Raw genomic sequence first — 12,753 nt, 5'->3', positions numbered from 1 at the left:
TTTTTAGATAAGAAATAACAATGAAACATGATGAACACGGTTATTTTCTGTTGACTATGGAATAAGTTTAGTTAGGAAATGATGAAAGTTATTATTTTTAGTTGAATGACGATGGTTAAAGTTAGTTATGAACAGAGTTGGAAAGATTCCTTTGACAATTTTTAGCTAAGAGAAAGGTTATTTTAGTTAAGAACGGTGTTGAATGAGATTAATCCTGACTATTTTTGGTTGATTGGATAATAAGTTTAGTTGAGATATGACGAAAGTGACTATGTTTTAGTTTATTGGCGAAAGATTTTAGTTAAGAAGTTACAAGAAAGGTTTGTCTTTGTAAATTTGGAACTGAATAAAGCGTAGATTTGTTTAAGAACAGGGTTGGTAGAACTATTAAGTTGACTACGAGAATTACTTTGACATAGTTTTGCAAATAAAACTGGGTGACTAAATTTGTTGGGGGAACTGTATTGCAGTATAATATTATTTGACAAAGAACTAGTTAGTGAATGGAAGAAACAAATTGGTTTTAAAGAAGCAAAACATAAAAAATTGAGGTTAGTAAGGGAATGAACACAGTGAACACAGAAAACATGTAAGAAAAAGTTGATGAATAGAGTGAACATGCAGGGAATATGAACTTATAGAGAATATGAAAACATGATAAGGAACATAGGGAATACAAAGAATGAACACTGAACATGTGAAGAACAAGCTAAGAACATTGAGAACACGAATATTGAGTATAAAAGTTATACAGAGAACATATGATGTACATGAAAAACATAACAAAAAACATAGTGAACATACAGGGAAAATGGTAGAAAACAGAAAAAATGAGAAAAACAGGTGAAAAAATTTGAACTGAGCATGCTGTGAACATTTGTAGAACATGGAATGAACACAGAAAACATGGAAAAATGTGAAGAACATAGCTGAATATAGAGAAAATATGCAAATACTGTATGATTATGGAAGGTTTGGATACGTTGGGGATGAGAAGGTAAGGGAGGGAAAGGGTAAGGTGATTACTCTGATAAAGAGTTAGGCTGGAGAGGGACTTGATCGGATATATTTATGTTCGACGATCTAAGACAGAGGAAATGGAGCTTGGCTAATGTCCAGATTAATTTTACTAAGTTAGAAGTAAGGTGATCTTAAATCTCAGGTGATTTAGTTGGAAAATAAAGAACTTGTACAAAATGAACTAAGCTGGGGGACAAGAGTTGAAACTTGATAACTGAACTGGCTTTTGTAGTCTGAAAATGTAGTTGGGTGCTTAAATCTCAGGGGGATTTGGACTGATAGTAATGAATTTACAGGAGTGAACTTGGACAGAGGACAAGAGCTAGAGTTTTATAATTGTTTACATCATATTTACTATGTCTGAAATACAGAGGGTAAAAATTTCAGGGAAATTGATGGGTTATTTACAAAGATACGAGAGAGAACTAAGGTGGGGACGAGAGCTGGATCTCGTTAACTGTTTTGATCTTAATTACGGTGCCTGAAATACAGAGGGTAAAAATTTCAGGGGAATTGATAGGATATTAACAAAGACTTCAGGGTGGAGTAGGGTGGGGGACGAGAGCTGGAGCTCAGTAACTGACTTGATCTTATTTACTACGACTGAAATATGACTGTTTAAAATTTCAGGGGGATTGGACTGCTAGTAGCGAAAATGTGGTCTCTGTCAAATTTGGGTCTTCAATTGGACTCTGATTAATTTCGATCATGAACTGGACTCTGATGAAAATTGGGTAGAAAATGAACTCTGTCAAATTTCTGTCGTTAATTGGACTCTGACGAATTTCTGTTGATAATTGGACTCTGCTGAAATTTGAGCTTAAAACTGTCTCTGACTAATTTTGCTCACAAAGTGGACTCTGTTCATTTTTAGGTATAAAATGGACTCTGACGAAATTCTGTCTATAACTGGGCTCTGTTCAATTTTGGTCTTTACAGGTGAAATAGTCGTAAATGGATATAAAACTAAATGTTATGGCTAAGTTGTCTGTTTTCCTTAACAAAACATCTAAGACAATATTCTCTGAAAATGGTCTTTTTACAAATTCGGTCATAAACATATAAATAAAATTCTATGATTATTTGAAACTCTGAAAATAGCTGTAAGGAAATAGGAAGAGAGAGAGAGAGAGAGAGAGAGAGAGAGAGAGAGAGAGAGAGAGAGAGAGAGAGAGAGAGAGAGAGGGACAGTCCAGATATTATGGAGAAGATAAGATAAGATTAAGAGATGACCTGCATGCGGCGTCTGGCTGACGGTCTAAAGTAAACACAGGTGCAGTGAGAGATTGCGAGGTAAGGGGGAGGGAGGGGTGTGATGTACAAGCAGGAGATACAGAGGGGGAGGGGGCAGGAAAATGATTTAGTTATATAGCAATATACTAGTTTCTAAGTAAGAATCCAACTTAAACATATACAGCCTAAATATCTGTTTATTATCGGTAGGAACTCTGAAAAAAAATTCTCCCATATGAACTCTTAACAAACTCGTAAGACATTATTTTCCTCATAAGAACGCTTAACAAACCTCTAAAATCTCAGAAATTATTTTCCTCAAAAGAATTCCTTAATTCCAAATCTGTGACTGCCCAAATTCACCAAGAAACCCTAAAGCGCTACACGTGATATTTGAATTTCTCCCATAAGAACTTTAACAAACTCGTATGAACTTATTTTCATCATAAGAAACCTTAACAAACTTCTATAATCTCAGAAATTACTCACTCATAAGAAATCCTTAATCCCAAATCTGTGACTCCCCAAATTCACCTGAAACCCCCCAAGCACTACACGTGATATTTGACCTTTGACCTCAAAACCCCCAAGCGCTACACGTGATTTTTTTCCCCAGAAAAAAAAATGTTCTGTGGCGCTTACCCCCTACTACTACCACCATGGCCATGGCTATGCCGCTCATGTCAATGGAGCCGTTAAACACTACCAAGATCTCGTTGGACCTGTTGCTCAGCCTGCTGGAAGCGAACTTTCAGCACCTGGAGATTAAGGAGGACGCCAACAAGAAAGCGGTACTCTTAGTTTCACTGGGTTCTGAAGCATATAGTGTTCCCGGAAATTCGTGTGCACCAGAGCTACCTCACACAAAGACCTATGTAGACCTGATTGCTCTGGTTAAACGTCAGTATGTGTTGAAACCATCATATCACTGGAGTTTGATGGATTTCCAGAAGAGGACGAAAAAGCAGCAGGAATCCGTACAGGATTTATTTGCGGAATTGAAGGCTTTGGCTAACCACTGCAACTTCGGAGCACAGTTGGACGGCAGGGTTAGGGACCAGTTGTTCATTGCAGTGGAAAAGGAGAATTTTTTCCCTAACCTGGTGGCAGAAAATTTGGATCTACAATCGATGACTATATGGACAGTGCTCGAGAAGATATTGAACCTGGAAAGGGCTTTTGGAAGTAAGACTTTTTCTCAGGAAATTATGGTCGTACAGGGCTAGATCAGATGTAAACACTGTGGATACAATCACATAAGTAGCAAGTGCAAGTTTCGTGCCTATAAATGCAACTTTTGTAACAAGGAGGGACACTTGCAGAGAGTGTGTAGGGAATATCTGAACAGGAACAGCAAGGCCTGGGAGAGGAGACGACCAGGGAATGCAAGAAGAAGAGGTAGTGGTACTGTGGTCAAAGCAGTATAGGAAGGGAAATCGTCTGAAGAAGCTGCAGGTGAGGAAAACCGACTATATTCAGTAAAAGAAAAGGTATGTTCAGTGAAGTCAGAAGTGGTGAATTTATTAATTAATGGGAAGTTAGTTCCCTTGGAACTGGACACTGGTGCTGCAGTGTCAACATTGTCTAGAGATTGGGCAGATACCTTACAATTGAATGAAAACCAGGTAAAAAATCATTAAGTGCTTATGATAATGTACCGATTAAGGTCTATGGCAAGGTGTCGGCAAAAGTAGGTTATAATGGAAAAGAAATTGTCCACGATTTTTATGTAGTGGATTCACATAATCCTAGCCAATGTGGTAAGGATCTCATGGAAAAAGTGGGAATTTTCTTGGTAGGCCTAGATGAATTGTCGATAGTTAAAACAATTAAAAGTGCCGAAGAAATGTTAGATATATATTCAATGGAGGCAGATAAGCCAAGTAATAGCATGGTGGCAAAAATTCACCTGAAAAGTGGGGCTTCACCTAAATTTTTCAAGGCAAGAACAGTGCCGTTTCATTACAAGCAATTGGTAGAATCAGCCCTGGAAAAGCATGTGGCAGAAGGCATCTTAGAGCCAATTACACATAGTGAGTGGGCAGCCCCAATTGTACCAGTGTTGAAGGCAGATCGGAAATCCTTGAGAATCTGTGCAGACTTTAAGGAACTGAACAACCGCATACACTGTGAGAAGTACCCTTACCTAAGATAGATGAGTTGTTGTCAGTGGTCGTCAAAGGGGCAATTTTTTCTAAGATTGACCTGAAAGATGCTTACTTGCAAATTCCTGTAGAGGAGGAGATTCAGAAATTGTTAATGATTCATACCCACAAGGGTTATTTAAGTATAAAAGACTTCCTTTTGGACTCTCCTTGTCTCCAGCAATTTTTCAGAGATTCATGTCCCAGTTGTTAGTTAACATTGAAGGTGTGGCTAGTTTTTTAGATGACATTATTGTATGTGGAGAGAATGAGGAAGTGCATGATGCTAGATTAGAACAAGTTTTGAATCTTTTGCAAAAGCACAATGTGATGATTAATAAGGAAAAAACAACGTTGAAGACCAAAGCCATTGAATAATTGGGGTATCATATTTCAGGTAAGGGCTTTACTCCTCACAAAAATGTAGTGGCTATAATAGATGCCCCAGCCCAAACATCAGTTGGGGAAGTACAGTCTTTTGTTGGGATGGTTACATATTTTTGTAAGTTCGTGAAGAACTTTTCAACAAAATTAGCACCCTTGTATGAATTGTTGAAAAAAAGGTGCTAGATTTAAGTGGGCAGCAAGAGAGGAAAATGCATTCAGGAATATTAAGCAGGAATTTATCAATTCTCCAGTGCTCACTAATTTTACATGTAGACTCCCGTTAAAACTGGAGGTAGATGCTTCCCCAGTAGGATTGGGTTGTGTATTATTACAGGAAGTAGATGGTCAGGATAAAGTAGTATATTTTGCTAGCAAGAAATTATCTCCTGCGGAACAGAATTATTCTCAGTTAGATAAAGAAGCCTTAGCTTTGGTATATGCTGTAAAAAACTGAGGTATTTTCTGCTTTGGAGGAAATTTCTTGCTAGAACAGACCATAAACCCCTGCTAGGATTGTTTGGCAGAGGTAAGCAGATTCCAGTTAATGCCAATGCTAAAATTCAAAGATGGGCATTACTACTCTCTCAGTTTGAGTATGATTTAGAGTTTAAGCCAGGCAAGGATAATGTAGTAGCTGATGCATTAAGTAGATTGCCTGTGACAGAAGAATTAAATTCCAGTATTCCAGTGGAGTATGTTAACCTGGTGGAATCTATGTCTTCTGAGGATATTTCATTCCAGACTATTAGGAAGGCAACTGATAGAGATCCCAAGTTAAGTCTGTTGATGAAATATGTCAAATACGGTTGGAATGATAATTTATTATTGTCAGAGTATGCTGCAGTAAAGGCTGACCTTAGTATTCACCAGGATGTACTCTTGTATAGGAATAGAGTGGTGGTGCCTGGGGAACTGAGATGTAAGATTTTGGAACAGCTGCATGTAGGCCATAATGGCATAAATGCTATGAAAGCAGGAGCTAGAAGTTGAGTTTGGTGGCCAAAAATAGACCAGGATATTGCTGAGATAACAAAAACTTGTCATATTTGCTTTAAGAATTATCAGAAACCACAGGCCCCAGTACTTTCTTGGCCATGCACTGGAAAACCCTGGTCTAGACTTCATGTAGATTATGCGGGACATATGGATAACAAATATTACCTAGTGGTGATGGATTCATACACCAAATTTCTGGATGTGCATGTGTGTAATTCCACCACATCATCTGTAACTTGTGAATTACTAAGGAAAACATTTTGTAATTTTGGATTGCCAGACATAATTGTCTCAGACAATGCTCTTTATTTTGTTTCTGTGGAAATGGAAGATTTTTTTTCGAAAAAATGGTATTAAACATGTAACACCTGTCCCCTATAATCCTTCTTCAAATGGTCTAGCAGAGAGAGAACAGTGAGATCCTTGAAAGAAGGGCTAAAGCGGTTTACGGAAGGTACTATTAATACAAGGCTTTGTAGATTTTTATATAATCAAAGGAAAACTGTTCATTCTACTACAGGTAAATCTCCTTCTGAATTACTGTTTAATAGGCCATTAAACTGCACATGGAAGAAGTAAAGACAAATCCCAATAAAGAGAAATCGGTAACTAGCTTGGCCAGTCAGTTGGCTCAGGGAGAGGAATTGTTGTTTAATGAGGGGGATGCAGTATATGCAAGGAATTTTGGAAGTGGAAAGCCCTGGGCCGCAGGAATTTCACTGTGCAAGTGCAGAGTTTTGGGAACATTATTTGGAAAAGGCATGCAGATCAGCTCATGCCAAGGTTCACAGGGAATTTTGAAGACCCTTCAGGTGGGGGTGGGGCAACTAGTGATATCCATCCTAATAATGAAGGGGTAGCAGCACCTGCAGGAGACCGGGAGGCAGAGCAAGGGGCAGCAGAGGGTAATGGGGATACAGTTAACCCTATGGACTCTACAAGGAGTAATTCAGAAGAATGTTTCCCAGAAGTAACAGGTCAGGACTTCCAGTTGAGAAAGTCAGGAAGAGTCATACGACCGCCTGATAGACTTAACCTGTAGGGATAGAGTTTATTTAAAAGGGGAGGAATGTTGGGATTGAGTACTACAGATGTTGGAGGTAGCATGTTTGGAGCAGATGCTCTTTTGTTTATGATCTTTTTAATAATATTTCATGTACCTGATAATTGTTTTGTTGTGGTTACTGGCGGAGAATAAAACCATGTGGACGAAGATTGTTTCTCTTACCACAACCATAACAAGGATTGTAACTGAGGCTATTTCCATCCCCCTGCCAGCACTCGGTGGGTAATCTTGGGCATGGCATTTTATCAAATCACCTCATTCTTTGGGGCACACGTGAGGAACACAAATGCGAACAAGCCTGAATGGTCCCCAGGCTTGTTCGCATTTGTGTCTCGGGTACTTGAGGGTGGAGGGGGAAAAGGGTGTCTAGACAAGACACAGGCTTCTGAGTACGTATTGTTGTTGTCGATTTCTTAAACTTGAGTATGCAGATATGTTGTTGAAAAGGCAGTAAAGGAATAGGCAGGATCTCCTTGCCTAAGCAAGAGATTACCATAACACTACGTTCACCATTTTTTTTTTTTTTACCATGCAAGCATGCAAGGTAAATACAATAAATACAATAAAAATAACAGAAGAAACATAATAACAAGCAAAAACAAAAAAAAAAAAACCTGCCAGAAGGACTGACAGCACAGTACAAACAACAAGCATAACTAGAGCTCTATTCCTACCTCGTAAAATTCGACATACTCAGCCCCTGCCAGTTTGGCTTCCGGTCCTAAAAAGAGCACCAACGATGCAATCATTAGTCTCCTTGACGTTATCTACTCAGCCCTTGACAAAAATGAGTTTCCGATTGGACTCTTCATTGACCTAAGAAAAGCCTTTGATACTGTTAATCACAACTACCTCTTACTTAAACTCCAGCATTATGGAATCCGAGGCCTTGCCCTTGACTACATCCGATCCTATCTTAGTGACAGACACCAATATGTAACCATCAATGATACAACTTCTTCCACCCTACCAATTACCGTTGGAGTGCCACAGGGCAGCATCTTAGGACCTCTTCTATTTCTTATATATATAAACGATCTGCCTAATGTCTCTAATATTCTCAAACCTATATTGTTTGCTCACGATACTACCCTTATCAATTCAAACCTCAACCCACATACACTAAATAATGTTGTGAATAATGAATTAAAAAAAGTCCACTTATGAATGTCAACGAACAAACTAACATTAAACATCGAAAAGACTTACTACATCTTATTTGGAAGCAAATCATCAAATGCAATTCAGCTACAGATAGACAACATTAACATCAGTAATAAAAATGATGGCAAGTTTCTTGGCCTATTCCTAGACAAAAGACTCAACTTCAGCACCCACATTCGTCACATAACTAAGAAAGTCTCTAAGACAGTTGGTATACTCTCCAAAATCAGATATTATGTTCCTAACTCTGCTCTCCTCTCACTATATTATGCACTAATCTACCCCTATCTTAATTATGGTATCTGTGCAAGGGGGTCTACCACTGCAAACCACCTTAAGCCCATCATCACACAGCAAAAATCTGCTATCAGAATAATAACTAACTCTGCTTTCAGACAACACTCAGCTCCCTTGTTTAAATCCCAAAACTTGCTAAATATTAACTCCTTCCACACATTCTTTTGTGTCAACTACATTTACAAAACCCTGTTCTTAAATGCAAACCATGCTCTGAAACTCTCCCTGGACAGATGTAATAGGACCCATTATCACCACACCAGAAATAAATATCTCTTTGATATCCCCAGGGTCAAACTTAATCTGTGTAAACACTCTATGCAAATTAAGGGACCTAGTCTATGGAACTCACTCCCTAGTGAATTGAAAAACTGTAAAACTTTTGCCTTATTTAAAAGCAAAACCAAAAAGTACCTAACTTCATCTTCTTAGTTTCCTACACTGAGCTTTAAATTTGCTCTGTACCTAGTGTTACCCAATCTCCTAATTTTTATGTAATATCAAACAACCTTATCATTGTGTTCATTGCTGTCTTCTTTTATGTGCTAGCCATATGCTGTATTGTGACTACCAATTTTTGTCAACTACCATTCAAGCTGTCATTGCAATCAATCTTATATTGTTTCTGCTGTATTGTGCCTACCAATTTTTGTCAACTACCATTCAAGCTGTCATTGCAATCAATCTTAGCTACCTATGTGCTTTAATATACTGTACCTACAATTTTCTCTCATCTTCTTTTTTTTCATTTCATGTAACTGTTATCATTTTTTTGTCTATAAATTTTGCAAGTATTTACTTCCTTAAAATTTTCTTAGATTAAGGACCTGCCCGAAACGCTGCGCGTGCTAGTGGCTTTACGAGACTGTAATTACCATATTTGTATCCTCACATTCCTTATGTACATTCTTGTATATGCATAAATAAATAAATAAATAAATAAATAGAGAAAACAGCATACATCAAGACAAAACAGAACACAAGAGAAAACAATTTACACAAGCTAGCAATGCATAAAACATAATAACACATGAAACAAAACAAACATAATCATGACGTACAGGTAAGGCATAAATATAACTACAAAAAATATAACAAGACAATCAAAATATACAACAAACCAAGAATAAAAAACACAAGCCACACAGGGCACAATAACAACACAAAACATTAAACAAGAACACTCACAACTAACCACCAGCCTCGCAATAAACAAACGGTGAGGCACAAGCACAGAATTCAATAGGGCAAACATTACAGCCAGAGGGGCACACAGTACTACATAATCAAAGGAACAGATAATCAGTGAACATACTTGCCCAGGAACCGGGCCCGCGGGAACCGCACATGGAACGCTTCCCAGAGCATCCACCGCCGAGGGTCCAGCACATCGACAGGGGAAGCCATAACCTCCGGAACCCCAAAACAAACACCCGCACACAGGGGACCCAGATGGTAGTACTGACGAGGCGCATAGTCGCCACGTGTCCCCACACGACGGGAACCCGCCCAGCATGAAAACAGTCCGGTTCATCCGACAGCATTAACTCGGCAATCAACGCCCAGTGACTCGGCGGCATCACAGACGCCGGCAACACGTCCTCCAGGTCTTCAACGCACACCCTCACAGGAACGGGCCTGGCAAAGGGCACCACCACAGGGGCACCCGCGGCCACGGGCACCTGGCAGCGTGCATCCTTCCGTAAGGTAACCACTGGGCCACGCCCAGGACAGAATCCACACCATCCCTGGCAGCAGAAGCCACCACCCCCCACCGCGGAGAGCCCCCTGGAGGCGAAGGCACAGAAGGCACGGCCGAATCACGTGCACCAGCACCAGCAGGCACATGGACCTCCGCCACCACTAACTCTGTAGACATCGATGCAACCGGATCCACTTCAACACCCGAAGACCCACAGTCACTGAAGTCACCAACATCAGCCCAGGCAGAAGATGAAAGCCAGGAATGCTTGGGCTCCGGGCGGACATCGTCCGAGCCGGATGCGGACCCAGAAACACGGGCACCACCAGCCAGACGAACCGCCGCCCGACGCAGAACAGCAGCAGCCTCAACCACAGGTGGAACCGGACCGCACACAGCAGGCGGCGGCACCGCCACCCCAGCACCCATCACAGATGGAACACAAGACGAGGGCGCAAAGCCAGGCACAGGAGCAGAGGACGAGGAAGAGGAGAGCGCCGACGACGCACAGAGATCACCCGGAAGGTCATCGGGAGCAGCGGGGACAGCGACGGGATCAGGAAGCACATCCGACGGCACGGCAACACCCGGAGGAGGGTCCGCAACAACCAAAGGCAGGACAGGCGATGCAGGGGGAGCTGCAGCATCCAACGGGACACTTACCTCCTCACCCCCGGAGTACTCCTCCCGAGGGAGCAGTGGGAAATCCTCTTCTTTGAACATGTTCACGGGAGCAACTGCATCTTCAGTGCACCCGGCAGCTTGATGGCCCAACAGGCCACAACGAAAACACGTCCGTGGTTGCCGTGCATAGTACACCTGTACGTAGAACCCTAAAAGCCGGATAGAGGAGGGAATGTCCGACTACAGGCGTATCCCAAGGGTACGAATATTGGTCTTCACCCCCGCATAATGGCCAGAAGACAGTGAGTGCAGCCGCACACTTACGATGGTGCCAATCCGCTGGAAGAATCGCCGGAGGAGTGTCTCGGGAAACTCCATGGGGGCCCTATGGACGCTCACATACGTCATAGCACCACTGCGATCCGATATAGACACAGATCCGGTGCCATTCGGCAGCTGCAAGGTACGTCCCTTGTACCGCCAGAGAAAGTCATGGTACGCTGCTTCCCCCACAAACTTGATAACCACACGGTGAGCAGTTACCAGCTCAACACCGTAGATATCCATGACCGGGATACGGAGCATGTCACATATGACCACCTCCACTACAGGATAACCTGCATGCTCTGTAAACTCCAAACCCACGGAGTTTACCCTCACAACAGGGAAAAGGTGGCCACCCATGTCAAAAGCGCCACGTCCACTCCAGCCAGGAACAGCAGGGAGGGTAGAGACACCAACACCCCCTGCCGGCGAAAACGGCAAACACCCCAAACTACCAGAGAGGCCAAGCGATACGTCCTCACCTCACGGCAGCTAGAACGCAACTTATGTTCACCAAAGTGGTGGTAATTATCTTACCACGGGAAGATTTCACAAACACTGGAAAACCTTCCCTATTCCCTCCTAGTCAGGTATTGTGATCATGTAGTGACGGATGACTACAGATGTTGACGATGCTCACAGATCATACACAATGCAGTCTTATTGCTTCTGCACTGATCACATGGTGATAAACTCTACTTACTTAGTTTCACTTAATTATCGAAATTCCTATTGCTGCGACTCCGGATAACAGTCTCCGACTTAACAGACCCACGTTTTCAGAACGATGATAAATGAGTTACTTAATGTCGCTATAGACGGTGTTCCTCACAATTCGGCCAATCTACAAGGAGACATGTCTTTCAAAGTGACAAGCCCAGAATGACTCCAAAGGGTAAGACAGGCGCAGGCTTGTCTTACCAGGGAAGCAGGGAAACCGTTGGCCCTCCTGGCCTCCAAGTCACTCCCGCTCACTTCCTCTGTCTACACACTTTCATGTTAAATACGTGCTAATAGCAGTTTTTCTACTCACAGCATCTATGGCGGCCACCGTAGTCTTAATGAACAGCCCTGGTTCTATGCTTCACATAGACACCAAATAAGATATGTCTAGCTGAAGAATTACAGAATTTAGAATGAGTGCACAATGGTGTACTCGTGCTAGAGTGCACCCTAACGGTTTGCGCTCCAACACAGTCTAGAAGCTAGCTGATAAAACTTCCTCTCACAGTCCTTAACATTTATCGCACTACACTTCACAGTGACGGCTGGTATCTCGGGCTACTAATGCACGAAAATGTCGGTCTCGTCTAATATAGTCCCCAGAGATACTCTATCACCCACTCTGAACGATTAATGTGTGTGAGAGATTGACGACTGGGATGAGGGTACGTTCGTCAAGCACAATAATTAGTGAGGAATTAACAGTCTATCAAATTAGCAGCTACCTGAAGTACCGGTAGTACCAGGTAGAATGTAATGTCCCACGGCCACTTTAATGAACCTGACTGACCGTGGTGGGCAAGTCTGCTTGGTCAAGGCATACAACGCACATGATCTCTTATTCGTGTCTGGAAGAGACTTAAATAATAATATGGGGTATTTAATGTTACATTTTTTTCTTACTCTTAATTGAAGCCACAACTGGTGGATGGTCTCGCACCCCCATTTTGAGCAGATAAGAAGACATTGAAAAACTCACAAGTCAAACTCTCACGAGTCAAGCTTGGTCCGAGACCAAGCTTGATTTGTGAGAGTTTGGTCCACCAGGTTGTTGCTTGCAGTGGCCCGCAGGC

General features: G+C 41.7%; 1 protein-coding gene across 1 annotated transcript in view; it reads right to left on the bottom strand.

Moving 5' to 3' along the window:
- LOC123758114 (uncharacterized) overlaps nt 1–12,150 on the bottom strand; it is a 92,043-nt gene extending 79,893 nt beyond the window's left edge. Inside the window, exon 1 of the mRNA XM_069338951.1 lies at nt 11,991–12,150. The gene's annotated coding sequence lies outside the window, so the exon portion shown is untranslated. The remainder of the gene's footprint in view (nt 1–11,990) is intronic.
- Nucleotides 12,151–12,753: the final 603 nt, after the last annotated feature.

The sequence above is a fragment of the Procambarus clarkii genome, chromosome 40 (assembly GCF_040958095.1).
Source record: "Procambarus clarkii isolate CNS0578487 chromosome 40, FALCON_Pclarkii_2.0, whole genome shotgun sequence".
Classification (NCBI taxonomy): Eukaryota; Metazoa; Arthropoda; class Malacostraca; order Decapoda; family Cambaridae; genus Procambarus; species Procambarus clarkii.
The sequence above is the reverse complement of the archived record's forward strand: the minus strand, read 5'-3'. Positions and strand labels throughout refer to the sequence as shown.